This window comes from Mus musculus, chromosome 12 (genome assembly GCF_000001635.26).
Source record: "Mus musculus strain C57BL/6J chromosome 12, GRCm38.p6 C57BL/6J".
NCBI classification, from domain to species: domain Eukaryota; kingdom Metazoa; phylum Chordata; class Mammalia; order Rodentia; family Muridae; genus Mus; species Mus musculus.
In genome coordinates this window covers 45,465,335-45,488,586 of record NC_000078.6, presented here as the reverse complement: position 1 = coordinate 45,488,586, position 23,252 = coordinate 45,465,335, and the positions used below count along the sequence as shown (strand labels likewise).

The window sequence follows — 23,252 nt, the reverse complement described above, 5'->3', positions numbered from 1 at the left end:
AGCCATTATCTTCTGAAATGAGCAAAGACTTTGTCTTAGTTAGGGTTTTACTGCTGTGAAACCATGACCAAGGCAAGTCTTATAAAAAAAACATTTAATTGGGGCTGCTTACAGGTTCTGAGGTTCAGTCCATTATCATCAAGGTGGGAGCATGGCAGTATCCAGGCAGGCATGGCACAGGAGGAGCTGAGAGTTCTATGTCTTCATCCAAAGGCTGCTAATGGAAGACTGACTTCCAGGCAACTAGGGTGAGGATCTTATGCCCACACCCACAGTGACACACCCATTCCAACCAGGTCGCACCTATTCCAACCAGGCCACACCTCCAGATGGCGCCACTCCCTAGTCCAAGGATATACAAACCATCACAGACTTCCTAAATAAAGCATGCTTTTCCAGAACAGAGAACATGTGTAAAACACAGGAAAAGATGCAGCAGCCATGATCCGGGATGGTACCGAAGCATGTGATGGCTCAGGGTGGAGAGTGAAATATTCCATATTCAAGTATAGACTGAGCCCTCAGAGTCAGCAGGGGCTCATAAGCTTGGGGGTAACATGACTATTTCTATTTTTAAGAGGACTGTAATGGAAGCAATTTGAAAGGTTAAGCACAGTTTGAAAAGACTTGCTTCTGATATGCCAGTTTTGGAGACAGTAAACATACAGCAAACATATGAGAGAGGGAGGTAAAAGTCTAAAAGGTCTGGAGCAAGAGGGCCACAGGACAGTTTCACTACATTGCTCATCTAGATCTGAAACAGCACATGCAAAGTCATCTAAAACTGCCCAGGTAGTCAAAGATGGATGTGGGTCACTAAGTTCATTTAGATCTGAGCCAGAAATGAGTCTCCATGTTTGCTTTAATACATTTTACACTCTAGATTTTAAAGTTTTTCCTTTTCTGTTGTATGTACTCTGCGTATATCTGTTTCCTGAATCACAGAAACACAGCTGGCTGTATTTTAGCCAGAGAATATTTTTTCTTATTGTACAGTAATGGCTTCTAGAGCAATCATTACTGATAACAGATGCTGCCAAAACATTCTAAGGTACTTTATGTTCCTTTTCTACCCCAAGATTTTAAAATGGGTGTTAAAACATTTTATACAGTTTTCTAGCCTCAATATGTTTTTTTCTAACATTATTACTCATTTTCTCCCGATGTATAATAAAAAAATTAACAAGTCCTGTTACTGTTTATTCCCCATCTGTTAAGGATGATATAAAATTTCACATACGCTTATAAAATAACTACTGAACATGCCAAATATAATCTATGGTATACTAAACATTATGTTCATTATATATGTTTTATGTAGCACTTCTATAAAAACATGCATTATTATAGCATGAGCCAACCTGCTTAAACTATTGTAATTATGTCAGATGCTGCAGTGGCGAAGTAACTGAATTGGGTATCACATTTATGCATAGTAGAAAGTATTGGAACATTTTCTAAACTTAAAGATCAAACTGTTCTTATTAGGAACATCAAACCCAGTGTTAAAAAGCATGTCATATCCACGCATAAAGATCGAAAGTAAAGGAACTGAGCATATAAAATAGCAGAGATATTGTGTATTATTTAAATATTTTCCTTTTCCTTTTGAAGTATTTTTATTTTATTACTTTTATTTCATCACATTATCCTTCTTTTCAGTCATTCTTATTGGTTAAAGTAAGCCAATAAGATTCAGCATTCTTAAATATTAAGTCATCTCTCTAGCTCCAGTTTCATAATTTTTAATGATAGCATGTAACTATTATTATATAAGTAAAAGTTTATAATAATTATATTTTAATTTCAAATATAGCAATTTTGATTGATAAACATTATATAAGGCAGGCATAGAGGTGCATGCCTATCAATCTTGCTCTTCAGGAGCAGAAGAGTAAGAGAAAGATGACCATAAGTACAAGTTCAAGACCAACTGGAGTTTAAAACGTGAGACTTTCTGTAACAAAATAAACCATATTGTTGGGATAATCTTTTTATATGCATTATGTACAGGTTGTCTTTGTATTTAGCAAATGATAATTTCTGTGCCACCAGAGAGTTGAGTACAGGTAAAACTTTGGTATTGCTATTTTTATTAGATCATCATCTGCCTGAGTGTTTGGTAAACCTTCTCTATAACTTTCTGATTAGTTTAAAAAAGAGCTGACAGCCTATAGCCAAGGCAAGAGAGGAAAGCCAGAACTTCCAGGCAGAGATAAGAACAATGGGAATAACTGAGAGGCAAGAGATTCAGCAGCCAGACCTGGAGAAAGTCAGACATACTGGGACATAGTGAGAGGTAATGGACCACGGGGCAAATGTGGACTGGTAATTAAGTTATATGAGCTAGTTTGGAAATAGCCTAATATTTCACCTAAGCTTTCATAAATAATAAAAAGGCTCTGTGTCACTATTGGGAGTTAGTGGGTCAGAGACAGTTTGACTGTAACATAAACAAATATTTTACAAAGTTTCAATAATTTCTAAGAGTATAAAGAGATATTGTAGGAAAACAATTAGATTCTTTCATATGATTTCCTCCTTTACCAAGAAGCAGCAGCTACAGATAGAAAGAAATCAAAATCAGAGGACTCTGGACTGGCCTCTTCAAATGGTTCCCAAAATGTTCATATTTTAAACTTTTTTTGAACCTATATTCATTTAGTTTTCATTTTTATTCAACCTCAACTAGTATTTCTATTTTATAATAAGAATAAACAGGTAATTAATGAATTCTCCATGTTTAGTGTAATGGCATGCCAGGAAGATGAGCAGGAAAGTATCAGCACTTACTCTCAGACATCTTATAATATAAGGGTAATTATGAAAAAGACCTGTAGGGTCTGGCTCTACTCTTCACAAGCTAAATGAGCCTGAAAGAGCACCTCAGCCTTTTTCTGTGTCTGTTCCTTCATCTGCAAATGCTACACTCTACTGGGTGATCGTGAAAAGCAAAGTTAAGACATTCCATGTGCAACCAATGCCTGACAGAGAGTAAATACTAGATGAAACTCATTTTGCTAGCTATATGAGCCTCGCAACAATCTGGAGAAGGAGAACTTGTTATTAAATACTTTTATTTGGAAGGAATTCAAGGCTCTCAAGGTCATGAATATATTTATAAGACTACAAGTGATGGATGTCCATTTAAATTCATTGCTGCATGATAGAGAAGCCCATGCATCACACCAGAGGCCCTCACACTGGATCTCAAATCAGAATCATCCTTCCTCCAATGTTTCTCATTAAGTAGGTAAGTCTAGACGAAAGTGTGAAAAAAAAAGATGAATCATGAATGATTATCGAGAGTTGCTGATGCTACCAACTCAGGAATTATGAGATCAGTCCAAGAAAACTATGCTTGAGTCACAAAAACACTTATCTCTATAGTACCATCCTTAGGCAATCCAGAATATTATCAGTTTGCTCTCATAGTTCATTTAAAAACATTCCTTTTCTGGCCTCTCTTATATGCCCACTATAATATAGGAATAATCAAAACTTATGATTGCTTCTATAAATTTATTACTAAAAGAGTATCTTAGCTACAGTTCTGTTGCTATGAAGAGACACCATGACCAAGAAAACTTATAAAAGAAAACATTTAATTGGGGTCTTGCTTCCAGTTTAAGGGGCTTAGTCTATGATTGTCATCGTAAGGAGTACAGCAGCTGGCAGGCAGGAATGGCATTGAGAAGCAGCGGAAAGCTACTGATCCACAAGATAGAGGCAATCTGAGAACATACCTAGTGTGAGCTTTTGAAACCCTAAAGTCCACCCCTGTGATCGCATACCTCCAAGAAGGGCACATGTCCTAATCCTTCCAAAACTCATCCACCAATTGGGAACCAAAGATTAAAATATATGATTCTATGGAGACCATTCTCATTTAAGCCACTAAAACAAATAATATTACAATAGGCTTGTCAGTAATCCATTATTTCAAATGGATTAAATAATTTCATATTTAAAGGGAAAATAAACAGAAAAATGCAGTTAATAAATACAAATAGGTCTATATTTCCTTATCCATTATATTAAAATAAAACTCAAGATAAGCCAATGTGGATGCCACTCAATCTCCTTACCCTTGTTTCTTCTCTACCTAGACATAGAAGTCAAGTCTTGAAAGAAATAAAAAGATCATTTTAAATGTAGATAAAGATTGTCTCTCAACCCCCTGGAAGTCTTAGATTAACTAACCATGGTAAAAAATGAAATATTTAAAGAAGTTGAAGACGTGCCACCCATACTATTACATTCCACTCTTTCTCAGGAAATTATACTGTGACTGCGATTCCAGGAGGGGAGACTAAGCCAGAGAGAAAGGTTGTCTATGCTGCAGGAATATAGATGAATGTTCTTGGTGTTAGCTCTCCTATTTTAGAAAGTGTAGGTAAGATGTAAAAAAAAATGAGTTTGTTGAAGGCAACTGCAATGATCATGATGTGATCTGAGGAAGGAACTGCAACTTCTGTCACCTCCTGTAAATGAGAAACCCCAAATATCAACCTTTCTTAGAAAGCATAGGACCAGAGACAAAAATGCCCCATGTTGAGTGTCATAAAGGTTGTGTTGTATATTTTGCTGAGAGGAAGTTGGGAAGAATGTTCCTCAGAAATCATAGCTTTCCTCTTCCTTTTTCCCACTCTAGTTCTATCCATTCTCCAAGTATTATTGTTCGCCAAGAAGTCAGGGAAAGCAATGTAATTTTTAGCAGGAAATTTCATGTGTATTATACTAGAAAGCCATGTTTGTTTCATGAGAAAAGGTGAAAACATAAAAGAACTCTGACTGATTAACAGATTTTAATTGGGCATTAGAGGAATTGTTAACTATTAGAAGTGTTTACTGCTCAACAAATAGACTATTTTAGAACAAAAAGCAGCTGAATGTCTGAAGTAATACCCATCCAGAAAAAGAATATTAGATACTCTCTTAATGGTGATTCTGTGGCGAAAAGATATTGAACATTAAACATACCTAAATTAACTTTGGCATATTACATCAATAGTATAGGTGAGTCAGAAAGCAAGTATCCTTTTTGGCCTTGAAATCCAGATTTCTTAGGAACCAAGATTTCTCACTTAAGTGTAATCTACATGGGACTAATTCAAGTCTACAATTGATGACTATGGAACTGAGGATATTCCATATGCTAATTGCATGCCATGTTTGGGAGCAGTGACATGGACTTGAGAGAAACAATGTCCTTGTACCAAGTGAAACCTGGTCAATCTAGTGATTACTCCTATGACTTACCTCCTCCTGCACCTGTTCTAAGGCAACATAAACACATTCATTCATCTTACCAGAGAACTCTTGCAGTCTCCTTCTTTCTCAAATATAAGAATAACTAGAATTCATCACAGCTCAAATATATTTATTTCCTCTTTCCTCTCTAAGTCTTGTCTGATGAAACCAGTATGTACTGAAAAGGAGTCTATGCCTGATAAAATTATCAACCCAACTCCAGGGAGAAAGTTAAGCAAGAGAAGTGCCATTCTACTGATGCCAGAAACCTCCAGCAACAAGCTTCAACATTCAACCATTAAAGCAGTCAGCAAAATGCACAGATTTAATTACAACCAAGTAATTGTAGAAATGATCATCCATTATTCTAACTGCAATGGAAGAAAAGAGACTGCTCTAAAATGACTTGTAATAGTATAAATGGAGATCTATTCATTAGAACCATGAAACAAAATGAAAATCTGCTTTGTTTGTAGAGCAATATGATTACCACCAGCAGTAATGACATTATCAGAGGGAAGCAGAGTGTCTGCTAGGACACATGCATTATTTCTGCCTTGGACTTCACTTTCTTCTGCAGATATGCTTGCAATAAAACCTAGATAAGTTCAGATTGTCACAAACATGCTGCTCTGGTGCTTAGAGTTGATGCTTCTTAGCTGAAAATATTCAAAAGTCAGACTGCCCAGTCACTTCTTTCCAATAATTCTGAAAGTGTTTTAAAATTTTTGGAATTTAAACTCTTTGGGTTATTTTCATAGTATGCAGATTAAAAGACTAGTGCAGCATTTTTGTTATAAAATATTTTATTTAAGTTGAAAATGAAACTAGGTATTGAGGAGTTACAGAGACTACAAAACTAGAAATAGTGTCTTAATAGGAAAAGCCCTGGGTATTTGACTGTATTTTAATCTTAAAGGAGGATTTGGAGCAAGGATTATACAGCAGTGGCAAAGAGATTGAAGAGAAGAAAGAACAGAGTGATACTGACAGGTCTAAGAGCATGTATTTTATATCATTTCAATTGAGAATTCAATGTATTTGAAAACACTGAAATTATAATGATGCATAATGAGGTAGAATAATTATTTTCATCTGAAAATCCTTTTGCTTGGTCTAACAGAAATGAGACAATGAGGGTGAGAAGCAGAGGAATTGAGAAGAAGCATTTCTTGGACAAGACTGAGGAAAAACTCAGAAAGATACGTGGGGTTGTAAAAAGGAGAAGTAGTTGTCTAGAATTATTCCATGGAGAACTAGTTATTTGCATTGGGTATTGAAAAGCAAAAGAAAGGACAGAGAAATAGCTGCTTCTTTGGTTCAAAGCCTTATGTGTCTGTGCTTACAAGTTACGCTGCCTTGGTAGAGCATATTGGCATTGATTCCTCATCACAATAACTTCCTTTTGTATTTAGAGCAGAACCATACTTTTATAGATGATGAAATGAAAGGACATACACCAAACTTCAAATCATAGTGAAGAGCAAGAAGAGAAATGCAAGTCTTTTGAGTTATAGTCCAGTTATCTTTTGCCCAGAGTTTCCCATGACAATAGCATGCACCCTCTTTTTCCTTTTCTTAGGCAGAGACAGGGCAAAGAGATCTGTTGCTGGTATTAAAAATGTCCAGTGCGGACCAATGGGATGGCTCTATTGGGAGAGGAACTTGATGCTGAACCTAACAACCTGGGCTCCATCCCCAGGACCCATGGAGCAAATGAGAAAGCAAACCCCTGAAAGTTGTACTTTCCTGTATGTGCCAGTAAGTACACACAGGGAGAGGAAGAGGGAGAGGGAGAGGGAGATGGAGAGGGAGAGGGAGAGGGAGAGGGAGAGGGACAGGGACAGGGACAGGGACAGGGACAGGGACAGGGACAGGGACAGGGACAGGGACAGGGACAGGGACAGGGACAGGGACAGGGAGAGAGGGAGAGGGAGAGGGAGAGGGGGAGGGGGAGGGGGAGGGGGAGAGGGAGAAGGGGAGGGGGAGAGGGGGAGGGGGAGAGGGAGAGATGCACAGAGACACACAGAGACTCATAGAGACACACGGAGACTTACACACACACACACACACACACACACACACACACACACGCTATTTTTAAAAACCTTTAAAATTCTTAATTTTATTAGGTAGGCACCTTCAGAATCTAAAGTTACCTGGTAGAAGGAACTAAATTTGCACTGTTTTCTTAGCAGGGACTGGACCATAAGTTAAGAAGCAAATGTTTATTCACTTTCTTTTTTTTTTTTTTTCCATTTTTTATTAGGTATTTAACTCATTTACATTTCCAATGCTATACCAAAAGTCCCCCATATCCACCCACCCCCACTCCCCTGCCCCCCTGCCCACCCACTCCCCCTTTTTGGCCCTGGTGTTCCCCTGTACTGGGGCATATAAAGTTTGCAAGTCCAATGGGCCTCTCTTCCCAGTGATGGCCGACTAGGCCATCTTTTGATATATATGCAGCTAGAGTCAAGAGCTCCGGGGTACTGGTTAGTTCATAATGTTGTTCCACCTATAGGGTTGCAGATCCCTTTAGCTCCTTGGCTACTTTCTCTAGCTCCTCCATTGGGAGCCCTATGATCCATCCATTAGCTGACTGTGAGCATCCACTTCTGTGTTTGCTAGGCCCCGGCATAGTCTCATAAGAGACAGCTACATCTGGGTCCTTTCAATAAAATCTTGCTAGCGTATGCAATGGTGTCAGCGTTTGGATGCTGATTATGGGGTGGATCCCTGGATATGGCAGTCTCTACATGGTCCATCCTTTCATCTCAGCTCCAAACTTTGTCTCTGTAACTCCTTCCATGGGTGTTTTGTTCCCAAATCTAAGGAGGGGCATAGTGTCCACACTTCAGTCTTCATTCTTCTTGAGTTTCATGTGTTTAGCAAATTATATCTTATATCTTGGGTATCCTAGGTTTGGGGCTAATATCCACTTATCAGTGAATACATATTGTGCGAGTTTCTTTGTGAATGTGTTACCTCACTCAGGATGATGCCCTCCAGGTCCATCCATTTGGCTAGGAATTTCATAAATTCATTCTTTTTAATAGCTGAGTAGTACTCCATTGTGTAGATGTACCACATTTTCTGTATCCATTCCTCTGTTGAGGGGCATCTGGGTTCTTTCCAGCTTCTGGCTATTATAAATAAGGCTGTTATTCACTTTCTAAAAAGAAAATTGCCTTTCTTTATAAGGACCTGTGGTCTGTGAGATACTCAAAGTAGCTATTTGAAATATCACAATATGACCTTTGAAAGTTAGGTTTCATGACATGTTCTAATTTTCCAAAATTCATGATTAACTTCTGCTTTTTTTTCTCTATAATCCAGGATTCATTTTCACAACAGAGCAGCTACCTGAAAAACTAAAGAAACATACTCAAGGAAAAACCAATAAAAAGAAGTAGTGATAGCCCAGGCCAAAACAGTGTAAAGGTGGCATACACATCTGTGTCTGGCCTTAAAAAAAATCTTATTTTTTCTAGTGGGTCAAACAGGTATCACATATGTTTTCTACTAATGAATAAGCAGCTCCTTGGTAAAAGTTTTAGACCCACATGTTTATAGGTCTTGATATTTTGGAATAAAATTTCTATGTAAGTCATTTCAGTATCCAGAAACTTAGTGAATTCTTCATTGAAAACACTTTAAGTAGCTGTACTATTAATTCAGTTTAATTTTCTCCTGGATCAAAGTATATTAAAATAAAATATTTCAGTGTTGGTTGAATAATTCTTGAAAACTCAAAGCATCAGGTCACATTTGAACCCAATCAGTGCATCTGACTGAGTCTCTAGTACATTTCACCCTCCATAAAATTTACAGGAATTTGGACTAGTAGATTCAATTTAGGTTTATTATCAGTAAGTTATGGCTGATGCATCTAATTTATTTCTTTAAAAGAATTACTGGAAGGGGTAGCCTTAGGATGCAGAAAGCATAGTGCACATAAACATGATGTGGTGAGACTTCAGCAGGACAGTTAATGAGGTCAGGCACAAGGGTTTTGACAAGAGATGAGAAAACTTAAATTAGAAACTAAGAAACTTCAGATAGGCAACTGCAGTTTTAGTTATTTACATCCAAGTGATGCTCCACTATGAGAACAGATGAGCAAAAGAGGCATCTTCCCCTTTATTTTAGACTATCCAAAATGGCTTTCAGTGTCTTGGAAAGTAACTTGGAAAGTCCACTCATGTGCAGACTCACTGAAAGTATTTGCAGTTGATGTGAGTTCATGATTCCAATGTCTATAGCTTGCCCCCAATTTGTTTTCCCTTTCTTTCCCTCTTTGGGCTCTTAAACTCTTTCTGCTCACTCTACAATATTCCCCCAATCATTCGAGTATATTATCTGAATATCTTATTTAGATTGAGCCTTTGTTCACTACTTATTTTTAGTACTTTGTTAAAATATTCACTGACATTCCATGGAAGGAGAAGATTCTCACGTTAAGGCTGAGATTAGCATCTGTCTGTGGATTAAATATATGGAAGGAAGCTTGATGTCCTATCAATTTAGGCATATAAAATATACCACCTAAGACTATGAGAGATAGAGTTCATTTCTAGTTTGATTTTTTTATGCCATACATATGTCGTGTGTGGTGTCTTCAGCAATATAGTCTAGTTATGATGGGCAAATAAGATGAATAGAAAGACCATTTTTTTTTCCCTTGGGTAATCTTTGGAACGTCCCTAACCAACAAATATATAGTACCTATACCACTCCTGGTACTGGGGCTTTTGTTTAGTAACCTATGGCTTAACAGAAACTGGTAAGATAAATGAAGTTACACTGAATGATAAGTTCTCAATACTAAGGATACATTGAGAATGAAAACTAAAAGGTTTTAGTCAGTATAAAAGAAAACTGTAGACTCACAAATATACAAGGATTAAACAGATTGCCTCACTGCCAGGTTTGTTTTTATCACTGACTAATGGTCTTCTAAGAATTTGATAAAAATCCATATATCTGGAAACATCTGGAGTACCTAAACAAGAACAACAAAACACTATTAAAAAGAATGAATTCATAAAATTCCTAGGCAAATGGATGGACCTGGAGGGCATCATCCTGAGTGAGGTAACCCAATCACAAAGGAACTCGCACAATATGTACTCACTGATAAGTGGATATTAGCTCAGAAACTTAGAATACCCAAGATATAAGATACAATTTGCTAAACGCACGAAACTCAAGAAGAACGAAGACTAAAGTGTGGACACTTTGCCCCTTCTTAGAATTGGGAACAAAACACCCATGGAAGGAGTTATAGAGACAAAATTTGGAGCTGTGACGAAAGGATGGACCATCTAGTGATTGCCATATCCAGGGATCCATCCCATAATCAGCTGCCAAACGCTGACACCATTGCATACACTAGCAAGATTTTGCTGAAAGGACCCTGATATAGCTCTCTCTTGTGAGACTATGCCGGGGCCTAGCAGACACAGAAGTGGATGCTCACAGTCAGCTAGAGGATGGATCACAGGGCCCCCAATGGAGGAGCTAGAGAAAAGTACCCAAGGAACTAAAGGGAACTGCAACCCTATAGGTGGAACAACATTATGAACTAACCAGTACCCCGGAGCTCCTGTCTCTAGCTGCATATATATCAAAAGATATCCTAGTCGGCCATCACTGGAAAGAGAGGCCCATTGGACTTGCAAACTTTATATGCCCCAGTACAGGGGAACGCCAGGGCCAAAAAGGGGGAGTGGGTGGGTAGGGGAGTTGGGGGGGTGTGAAAAAAAAGAACAACAAAACAAATCTTCAAATAACTCTAATTTATTATTTGGGGGTAGATAAAAATTGCCCAGAGATTGGTGCTCAATTTCTAATTTATGTATAATTTACCCAAAACATTTCTTCTCTTTCTACCTCTATATTCTTGACTATGTAATGAAGGTAATTGTATTTGCCATCTTAGGCCAGATAATAGAGTCCGGAATGAGTTTGGGTCCCAGAGTATTTTTTACTATCGCTGCTTTTAAGAAAGAAATCCAAAATTTCTGTTTGAACACAAATTGAGATCAAAGTTTAGGAGAGTGTCCTCAAGTTACAGTTTTCCCTAATAAATAAAATAATATAAAAGTGGGATGTAATTTGAACCAATAAGTTCCCTTGATAGGAGCATCTAGCAATATGCTTCTGGATCCCCACAAAGCATTTTATGAATTGTGCTCCACTAACCCAAGAACTCTCAGCTTCTGCTTAAGCACATTGGCTAGGTCCCAGCCCATCCATCACACTGACCTTTAAACCCACAAAGGACAATCTGCAAAAGCAGAGTGAACAGGAGGCAACAGCCAAAGGCTTAAAGCCTTTCCAAACAATATTTTCAACACATTTAAATATGAACTCAGTTTTAACAGTATTTTTATTGAATTTAATACTTCTTAGATCCTTTTCTTCATCTAACCCATTGGCCCCATATAATTTATTTTTTAAAAGCCAAAGTATTAACTGAGCACACAGAGGTCTCTTCCACAACTCATTTCAAAGAAACAAGATAAAGCAAGAGAGAGAGAGAGAGAGAGAGAGAGAGAGAGAGAGAGAGAGAGACCATCTACACAAAATATTCAAATTTTTCATAAAAAAATCTGAATTCTAAATTAAATGGCTGTCAGAGTTTTTACAGTTACAAGGAAGTAAAAAGCTTTTTTTTCCCTCATGAACTGGTAACTTCCATTGACAAGAGAAGGTTGGGTATTCTTTTCCTATTTTCCTTTTTTGTTTGTTTGTTTGTTTGTTTAAATCAAAAGAAAAAAATTATTCAATTCTCCAGAAAGGAAAAAAAACATGTCCTAGAGTGGAGTTGTTTGTTTGGCTTGAACTGCTAATCGAAAATACTCAGTTTTTAGAATAGCAGTAATGGTGACTAAAATGCACTTGTTCCATAAATGCATGATAGGCTCTGCCAAGGAGTCATCATCATGTACAATCATATGGGCAGACTATTAGAACGAAATGAAAAGAATGCTTCCCTTCCTAAGAGATACAAATTAGGCATCGGAATAAATTCTTAGTGTTTTAATGGTCTCCCAAGAGAGAGAACTCACAAATTAGCATTTGGTGTATAACTGGAGATTTGTAATTTTATTTGGTTGATGTTATTGATTTGGGGTATAAATATCAATTATTTTCCATAAGTTATATTTTAATCCTTTTTCATTTACTACTCATCCTATTTGAATGTAGCTCTGAGGCACAACTTAAGTATCTAAGTTTGAACCAAACACACAAAAAATTTCCTAGTGATATCATGCATGCATTTAAGGCTAAAGGAGTTGAGGACACAATAGAAATCAAGAAGGTATGAAATAATGAAGAAAAAGAAAAACAAGAGGATTTTCAAATCCAGTATTAATTGTAAAGAACATTTAAAAATATAATATTGTAACTTTATACACACATCCATCAAGTGGCACCGCAGAGCCATTTGCATATTAGAATTCAGACAGAAGTAAAAATTCTAATCACATGAAACTTGTGATAGTCAACAATAGATACAGAACAATTTAAATTGCTATCTACTTATTTCAGTTATTTTTGTTTCATTTTGTTTTTCTTATTTGAACATTAGGAGAAAATTATAAAGAGGTATATGACGAGAGAAGGCAAATGGTTTCTATGAAAGGTCTGAGCAAATAGTATGTGGCATAAAATGATACCTTGCCAATAATAAACCATGTGTCCCTTTTGTAAAACAAACACAACAAAACAAAACCTCACTCTAATGCTAGGCTGCCATGCTCCACACTGAAATGGTATAAAGCTGTTTTCTAGAGAAAAAAAATTTTCAGCCTGGCAATTGCTGTTACTCTCACTTCAAATTCCATTTCACTTTATCCTTTCTCATCAAAACATTTATATTGTTTATTTTTGCCAAGAAGGTTTATAAACCCTCTCATTAAGATTCTTAATAGATATTGCAAACCTTAGAGCAGGAGCCACTATGAAGCAATTTAAAATAACTATGTGTCAGTCGTATAGGTTGTGTTGGACTGGAGGAACAAGATAAGAGCATAATATTAATAAACAAGAACATTTCAACTAACAGCACTTCCATTATTCTAATCTATGGGTTTAACAGCTTTCAGAATAAAAATTGTATTAAAGATCCTTAATATATTACATGAGGTTATATGATAGCAAGCACTAATATTAAGGAAGATATAAAATATGCTTTACAAGTTTACAATATTTATGTTCGTTGTGGTTCAGATTAACACAATGTCAAACTGTTTATCAATAATATTAGTGTCATACTTGCCATTTTGTCTACCTTAGCCTGTGGAAACTGCGGAATTAGGGAGCCAGAAGCAGTCACTGCCACCATGATGAGGTATAATCTGCAGAAAGCCACAAGGTGCATCATATGCAAGTAAATCCACCCTTGATGGAAAAAGGGAATCCCATCTGAACGCTGCAAATGTCCTGAAGGATTCTGCAAGATTGGGTCATATTGTAAGTCAGCACTAAGTAATTTAACTCAGTGAGATGCCACGATAGTGAATTCTTCTCCACATATAAAGTAGTATGTGATTGATCCAAGAGGGTTAATGTTCACCAAAACAGTGATAGTAGTTTGGGATTAAAATTAGCAAAAACATGTTTAATGCTCCTATTTAAGTGAGCTTTTTAAAAACCAATTCTTCACACATATAAATGGATTTCAACATGTAAATGGTTGGTCATTATTTCAACATTATATGCATCTATATGTCTGTGTTAAAGTCCCCACATTTAGAGATATCTTGATGTGTTAGCATAAACATACAGATATTTATGTCTATATAGATATGTAAAAAGCAAGGATTTATATAGAGCAATAGCTATATGTACTTATGTTTTATATACAGGCATATGAGAATATATACTATTTATACTATATACATCATCTGCATCTATGTTACACATGCAGAGAGAGAGAAGAAAGAGCTTTTTGTATAATATTACTCCTGAGCATTGCTGCTTTGCCTTTTAGTTAAGAATATTTCTGTGAGTAATCTCACATAGGAGATGATTTGAACATTCCTTTGCTAGTATGTCTTCTTTCTCCTTCTATTAGTCACAAACTTAACGCTATCTTGTGAAACCGATTATTACTAATGTTTTTTTTCACTTTCAAAAAGTATTTAAGTAATGTGCATAACCTCAAAGCTTATTAAATAGCTTGCTAATTTAAAATATGAAATGCGGAGCCCCGAGCTACCTTGCCAGCAGAGTCTTGCCCAACACCCGCAAGGGCCCACACGGGACTCCCCACGGGATCCTAAGACCTCTGGTGAGTGGAACACAGCGCCTGCCCCAATCCAATCACGCGGAACCTGAGACTGCGGTACATAGGGAAGCAGGCTACCCGGGCCTGATCTGGGGCACAAGTCCCTTCCGCTCGACTCGAGCCCCGGGCTACCTTGCCAGCAGAGTCTTGCCCAACACCCGCAAGGGCCCACACAGGATTCCACTCGAGATCCTAAGACCTCTAGTGAGTGGAACACAACTTCTGCCAGGAGTCTGGTTATTACCGAATGGCAGAGAAGCACCTGAAAAAATGTTCAACATCCTTAATCATCAGGGAAATGCAAATCAAAACAACCCTGAGATTCCACCTCACACCAGTCAGAATGGCTAAGATCAAAAATTCAGGTGACAGCAGATGCTGGCGTGGATGTGGAGAAAGAGGAACACTCCTCCATTGTTGGTGGGAGTGCAGGCTTGTACAACCACTCTGGAAATCAGTCTGGCGGTTCCTCAGAAAACTGGACATAGTACTACCGGAGGATCCAGCAATACCTCTCCTGGGCATATATCCAGAAGATGCCCCAACTGGTAAGAAGGACACATGCTCCACTATGTTCATAGCAGCCTTATTTATAATAGCCAGAAGCTGGAAAGAACCTAGATGCCCCTCAACAGAGGAATGGATACAGAAAATGTGGTACATCTACACAATGGAGTACTACTCAGCTATTAAAAAGAATGAATTTATGAAATTCCTAGCCAAATGGATGGACCTGGAGGGCATCATCCTGAGTGAGGTAACACATTCACAAAGAAACTCAAACAACATGTACTCACTGATAAGTGGATATTAGCCCCAAACCTAGGATACCCAAGATATAAGATATAATTTGCTAAACACATGAAACTCAAGAAGAATGAAGACTGAAGTGTGGACACTATGCCCCTCCTTAGAAGTGGGAACAAAACACCCATGGAAGGAGTTACAGAGACAAAGTTTGGAGCTGAGATGAAAGGATGGACCATGTAGAGACTGCCATATCCAGGGATCCACCCCATAATCAGCATCCAAACGCTGACACCATTGCATACACTAGCAAGATTTTATTGAAAGGACCCAGATGTAGCTGTCTCTTGTGAGACTATGCCGGGGCCTAGCAAACACAGAAGTGGATGCTCACAGTCAGCTAATGGATGGATCATAGGGCTCCCAATGGAGGAGCTAGAGAAAGTAGCCAAGGAGCTAAAGGGATCTGCAACCCTATAGGTGGAACAACATTATGAACTAACCAGTACCCCGGAGCTCTTGACTCTAGCTGCATATATATCAAAAGATGGCCTAGTCGGCCATCACTGGAAAGAGAGGCCCATTGGACTTGCAAACTTTATATGCCCCAGTACAGGGGAACACCAGGGCCAAAAAGGGGGAGTGGGTGGGCAGGGGAGTGGGGGTGGGTGGATATGGGGGACTTTTGGTATAGCATTGGAAATGTAAATGAGCTAAATACCTAATAAAAAATGGAAAATAAAATAAAATATGAAATGCGGGGAGCGTGGTCTCATGTAGTCAGTGAGAAAACACCTTATGCAGCCACCCAAGGAATGAGCTGCCACACTGAGGACAGCAACCTCCTTTAATCCCATTTTAATTACCATGTCTCTTCTTTCTGTGGTCTTCATGAAGTACAATAGTTTGCTTCCCTTCAATGAAGGCTTACATGTGTAGATTGCAAAGCTAGCCAACTTTCCAGGAATTGACATTGTCTCTCAAGCTCACTGTACACATGCCACTACTGTTGGTGGTGATTCTAAAGTAATATAATAGCAATTACAAAGACAATCTTATACAAATGCAAACCTTTGAAAGCAAATGATGAATCTAATCCAATCATCCCCCTTTTAACCCAAGTTTAGCTGAAGATTCTTTTAAATGACGATGTGGCTGATTCAATTAGATAGAGTGAATATTTCTGTTGAACCACATGTACCAAAACCATCTCTTAGGTGCTCATAGCCATAGGGGATGCGTTGGAGCATGAGATAAGAGTCACAGAAAGTGCAGTTTTTGTCTCAGAATCAGAGTGTAGTGAGTCGTCCATCTTTTTCACTTATTATATGAAGGAAGTGAAGCAACTTTTTCAATGATATAAATAAGAAGCTAAAACTGTGTCTCCATTAAAATATGCATTTGGCGATAATATACAATGTTATATTATTATACAAGTTTATAATTTCCTTTATAACTCATTAATTGACTTTTATTTAATTTGGTTATTTTGACAACCCACGACTTGATAAACATTTTTTTTTCTCATTTAGGATATTCACAAAAAGGGGCACAGGGAGGTACAAGATTTGTCCAAAGTACAGTTTCTATAAACAACAGACATGCCTGGGTCTTCTGGCATACTGGTCAAGCTTTTATCTGTTCTGAGATGCCATAGCTAAAATCTACCCTTTGATATCAAGCAAGTACATCTTGTGTCTACCATATATTTTCAGCTACAGTGTGGCTCCCGAGTAAAACAAAAATGAAAGCAAAAGTAAAATAAATAAGTAAGTAAATAAACCCTAGTCTTAGCAAGTAAGCACTAAAATTAAACAATACTAAGCTTTAGTGCCATATATTAACATAAAAAAAACTGTTTTGTTGTGGCTTTGTGAGAATTGTCCACATAGGCTTATTTGAATGCTTGGCTCTCAAACTGTTTGATAAGAATTAAGAGTATGAAGGAGAAACTGGGAAGGAGGATAACATTTGAAATGTAAATAAATAAAAGAACTAACAAAAACAGAATTAAGAGTGTGGCTTTCCAGCCTTATTTATAATAGCCAGAAGCTGAAAAGAACCCAGATGTCCCTCAACAGAGGAATGAATACAAAAAATGTGGTACATTTACACAATGGAGTACTACTCAGCTACTAAAAAGAATGAATTCATGAAATTCCTAGGCAAATGGATTGACCTGGAGGGCATCATCCTGAGTGAGATAACCCAATCACAAAAGAACTCACATGATATGTTCTTACTGATAAGTGGATATTAGCCCAGAAACTTAGAATACTCAAGATACAAGATACAAAGCACATGAAACTCAAGAAGAATGAAGACCAAAGTGTGGACACTTTGCCCCTTCTTAGAATTGGGAACAAAACACACATGGAAGAAGTTACAGAGACAAAGTTTGGAGCTGAGACAAAAGGATGCACCATCTAGAGACTACCATATCTGGGGATCCATCCCATAATCAGTCGCCAAACGCAGACACCATTGCATACACTAGCAAGATTTTGCTGAAAGGACCCAGATATAGCTGTCTCTTGTGAGACTATGCCGGGGCCTAGCAAACACATAAGTGGATGCTCATAGTCAGCTATTGGATGGATCACAGGGCCCCCAATGGAGGAGCTAGAGAAAGTATCCAAGGAGCTAAAGGACTCTGCAACCCTATAGGTGGAACAACAGTATGAACTAGCCAGTACCCCCTGGAGCTTGTGTCTCTAGCTGCGCATGTATCAGAAAATGGCCTAGCTGGCCATGAGTGGAAAGAGAGGCCCATTGGCTGTGCAAACTTTATATGCCCCATTACAGGGGAATGCCAGGGCCAAAAAGTGGGAGTGGGTGAGTAGGGGAGTGGGTGGGAGGGTATGGGGAACTTTGGGGATAGCATTGGAAATGTAAATGAGGAAAATACCTAATAAAAAAAAAAGAGTGTGGCTTTTTAGGAAGATTTCTTTCTTTCTGTTTTTCTTTCTGTATTTCTTTTTTCTTTTCTTTTTTTTTTTTTTCCTGTATAGCCCTGGCTGTCCTGGAACTCACATTGTAGAACAGGCTAGCCTCAAACTCAGAAATCTGCCTGCCTCTGCCTCCCGAGTGCTGGGATTAAAGGCCTGTGCCACCCCTCCCCACCCTGTCATCTCCAAGACCCCCTCCCCCCCCCGTGATGTGGAGGAAGAGCCATCTGCAAGATGGATGTGAGCCACAAGCTGTACTCCTAGCCAATACCACCAGCCCTCCTGTCTCTGAAGGGGACCCCTCCACTAATCGGACTGCCAAATTTCACCGGTTTGCCCTGGGATATTATAAAAAATTATTTGTATGATTGATGAAACTAAAAACACCTCGTGGCAAAAAAAAAAAGAAAAAGAAAAAGAAAAAGTAAAAGAAAAAGAAAAAGAAAAAGAAAAAGTAAAAGAAAAGAAAAAGAAAAAGAAAAAGAAAAAGAAAAAGAAAAAAAGAGTGTAGCTTTGTTGGAGGAGATGTGGCTGGGTTAGAGAAGGTGTATCACTGTAGTAGGCTTCTGGGTTTCAAACGCCCAGCTAGATCTCTCTGTCCCTCTGCAGATCAGAACTAAGCTCCATCTTCTACTCCAGCACTTATCATGGCTGCCTGCTTGCTACTATGATCCCTGCCATAATATTCACAAACTCATTCTCTGAAAGCTTTTATTAGGTCCCTTGGTCATGGCGCTTCTTCCCAGCAATGGAAAAGTAACTAAGACACACTATCTCAGAAGCTTGCATTCAGCTACATTTGATCCAAACTAAGCAGTTTTCTACATTCTCTTGAATCTCTTTTCACTTACATAGATGTTATACAAGCTCTGGATGTTTTAATACTGTCCAGTGTTAAAGTACCCCACAGTTGTTCACTGCTTCTAGTTGTTAGTCAAGGAGAGAAACAAAACTCTTGAGTTAGAATTAATCTTAGCACTCCAGTCCAGTTTCAAGAAGCAGCATGATAAATGATATTGATGGTAAGAAACACTCAACATCGCTACATCCTGCTGCCTGCTCTCTACTCTCACCTCTGGGCCCTGCTCCTGCCACACTTGATCTGGAAATTTAAGCATGCTCTTTGTTCTCTTGGAATTCAATTCGAAATAACTCCCCTCCATTAAGGTAAACTTTAAGCCCCCACTGTCTCCTGATTCTTCACAGTTAGAAGTATTCTCCTGTGGACATAGCCCATCTTTCAGAGATTTTCTTTTGCACAGCTTGACAAAAAACCTAAGGGAGAAAAGATTATGGCCAGAATATACATTATGCACATTTCTCCATTAATAAGCCTGCCCCATCCTCTCTCTCTCTCTCTCTCTCTCTCTCTCTCTCTCTCTGTATGTGGGGGGGTTGTTGTTCTAAGTGAGAGAGGAGTATATTTTCTCTTTTCAAGGGGAAACATTCTTTCCTCCCCTCAGGTTTCTGCCTGCTGGATGCTTGCTGATTAATTTAAACCCACAGACAAGTGGTTTCCTTATTAATGATTCTGCCAGGTTTCCAGAACATAGTGGGATTAACCTGCTCTCAGTGCAGACTGCTCTTTTATTAAAGAAACCACTGCCTTATAATAAAACATGAGAGGATATGTAACATGGTAATGTCAGTATGAACACGAGGAAAACCATGGTTTCTCTCCTCGGAGCTCTGAAATATAGCTGTTTAATTAATGGAAGTTATCAATCCTTCCTTCCATGTGCCTATGGTCAGACATCTATAACACACCCAGAGACTTCCTACACTCATGTCAGAAAATCAAGAAAGCATCTAAACACTAGCTGAAGTGACTGGAGAGAAGAGACATACAGGAGGTGAAGCTGAAATGAGATTGTGATTTAGTCAGTAGTCTAAACAATCTCATCAAACCACACTTGAAAAAGAAATCATGTGAACAGCAAACAGCGTGCAAGTATAGCAGACCTGGAAAGAATAACAAGTTCTTAGTACTTCACACCCACGTGTTCTCAAAGGAGAGTCTGATGGCACAGACCATGCCACGTGTGAGAACCCACATCCTCCTTCACAGTTTTACAGAATCCAGCCCACTCTGAAGCCAGTCTACCACATCTTCCCACAGAGCTTGCTTCATAGAAAATGGCTTGTGGGTCAGGCTCAAACTCATTGTGAACTGAGGTTTCTCAAACTTTCTTCAGGAGAGTCAGTCTCAGATGCACTTTGTAGGTACTCTTTGTCCCAGGAGCTGAGCCCTGAAAACTGGAGGTCCTGAGCTAGGCATGACATGGATATTAAATAACCAGCTGTCCTCTGTACAAGGCTATATTTACTCTTTGTTCTCAGGCCTTTGTGAATCACCACACTAATAAACACTCTTCCAGTGCACTCAGCTACAGAATGGAGACCAGAATTAACTAGAAGCACTGTTTAGCTTCTTCCAAGACCTTAGAAACGTTTTCCCATAGATATATATGTATACATACATACGAAAGTATTCCATTCCACTGCTGTTTTAGTTTCAATACTTCAAATGAATGACATTTGGGGGACACATCGTACAGTCAGACAAATATTGTGGTAGCCACAAAGACAAATGTACCAGCAGCAGCAGTCATAGAGGGACAACCAAACAACTGTCTCTGGGCTAGTCTACCTTCAAGGACCTGAGACTGCACAACACAGACATAGATGTAGAAGCAGACAATGCCTCTGTATCTTCAGGACTCTATAAGGATGGCTTGTTTTACAATTTGATGGTGTGCACTACATTTTCAACAAGATAGTCAGATCAGCTTTTACAGTATGCATATATATGTTTCCTAATGGATAAGTACTATCCCCATTCACTATAAATAAGCCAATACACAATAGGAAAGGCAAGGCAAAAAAAATTAATTTTTTTAAAAAACGAGAAGGAGAGGAGATAGATTAACTATTCCCCCAGTTGGCTCTCTTTTCTCTTTGTTTGCTGCTGGGGCTGACAGCATGGAGCAAAGGAATGCCAGATGTAACTACAGCATAGAAAGCAGGCCTGGGAGCTGTCCAGCTCTTTACTCCCACAGACACAGTGCAGTCCCCAGAGCTGAGATTCCCTCTGAATCCAGGATTCAGCCAAATGTCTCTATGGCAAACCTGGGCTTCAGTTCCAGGACTGGAGCTTGGCCATCCTCCTAGTGCATTAGCAAGACTCTAACTGGAAGCAGCCCGTCAACAAGGCAGCATCAAGGCAGAGCTATGCTTCCTCCCAGCCAAGCAGTTAGAAATTTGGAAAAAAAAAAAATGGCTGAAGATTTAGGAAAACGTGAGAAGGATGAAAATAGTCAGAAACATAAAGGACTTCATAAAATAAAACATTGAGTGTTTCACAATGATATTCATAAATAAAAATTATACCCTCCCCAGAAGGAAGCAGCAGTCAGGATTCTAACATGCAGGTTACAACATAGGCGTTTTCTCCTCAGGCTTTCCTGTGACTTCTGAGTACAGGAATGGCGTAAAACTCTGCTTAACACTTGCTAGAGTGAGGCAGCCGGCCCTGTCTCTAAGCACTTTCAAAATCCAAAACCTGTGTTTACTTTGCAGGACTGTGTCTTTGAATGTGTGACAAGAGTCTTTGTTCTTTTCTATTTGGGTGCATCTTTTTAAAAATTAAATTCTAAATGTGTTTCCACCAGAGGGCAGTAAATAAGAAAACAAACAAACAAACAAATGGCTCTTTTCACTGAATACAAATTGCCTCCAAAATCAGATAAAAGCATTCCACTTCCCCACTCAGCGGTTTTGCGGGCTCTTCTGCTAAAAAGCCTTATTTTCTCACCTCTCCTGGATTTGTCTTCAGTAGTCTCTTTCCTCAGAACTCACAGCGTGGGTTATAGACACATCCCGGAAGGAATCTGGGAAACTGATTTTATAAAATGAGAAGCACTTCTTTCACCTTAGATGTGCTGTCCTGCCCATCCACACAGGGCCTACCTGGCTCTGAAATGGCTTCCCTGTTGGCCAAGGGACTTAGTAGGCTCCACTCACACTGCTTTTCATTGTTGTGAGGAGACACTGGCAAGAGGCTGCAGGAGCACTCTCACTCCTATGAATGCAGAGCAGGAGTATGGTAGGGAAAGGAAGAACAGCAATGCCATCCTGTGGTCATCCATGAGTCTCGCTGCCTATGATGGCCTCAAGCTCCCTGTGTGCTGCTGGGGCCTTGGGGAAGCTTAAGAAAGCCTCTGCAGGAAACAAACCATAGCAAAAACAAGCCGGGGCAGCAATCTGAGCTCCTTTTAACCTCACAGCCTACCTTCTCCGTTGAAAAACAAGAATAAAGGTGATGTGGTCCAGGAAGCTAATGTAGGGGAAACACTCAAGTATAAATTCTCCCCAGAAACACCTCGGCAGCTTTCATATACAAAATCTTGGGATCACCAGTACCTCTGGGTCCCACTGTTCAGGGATATGGCTCAAGATTGAATTTCCAAAATTATGCCGAGGCAATCTTCTGCTCTGGTTCTGATCTCAGGTAGGGACTGACTGCTAGGAATTAACTGTTTTAATTCCTTCTCTTCCCTTTCAGGCAGCATTGGAGCTGGTTCACAGATAAGAGTCCATGCTGTGGATCCTGTTACAGACTCCCATAATTCCATGCTAGCTAGCTGAGGCAATCCATTCCCTACACTCCATCTACTTCCTCCATAAATGGGATTGACACACAAGGCAGTAGCCCACAGCACCTGCTCCAGCTTCCAAGGCCTAGAACTCAGACAGTTATTATACCTGAGCACATGATGTTGTAAGGGCCCACGATTTGCCAAAGAATGATACCCTGGACTCAAATAGTATGTAACTGCAAAGAGTGTTCTGTTCTGCAGGAGTTCAGCATGCTGGGGTCTCCCATTACCAAGCTAGAAAGACAACCAAATGAGCTTGCAGGCCTGATTTAAAGAACATTAGGGGATTTCTGGGTTGGTGACCTTTGTCTTACTTCATCCTAGAGACATTCCATTTCCTAGGTA

General features: G+C 38.9%; 1 long non-coding RNA gene across 5 annotated transcripts in view; it reads right to left on the bottom strand.

Moving 5' to 3' along the window:
• Gm33680 overlaps positions 1-22,305 on the bottom strand; it is a 29,044-nt gene extending 6,739 nt beyond the window's left edge. For 2 of the 5 annotated variants that reach the window (XR_381569.3, XR_381571.3), the window contains exon 1: positions 22,064-22,305. This is a non-coding gene — a long non-coding RNA (predicted gene, 33680). Of the gene's footprint in view, positions 1-13,555; positions 13,718-22,063 lie in introns of all 5 variants that reach the window. The other 3 variants (XR_003950133.1, XR_381570.3, XR_381572.3) reach the window with 3 other exon arrangements.
• Positions 22,306-23,252: the final 947 nt, after the last annotated feature.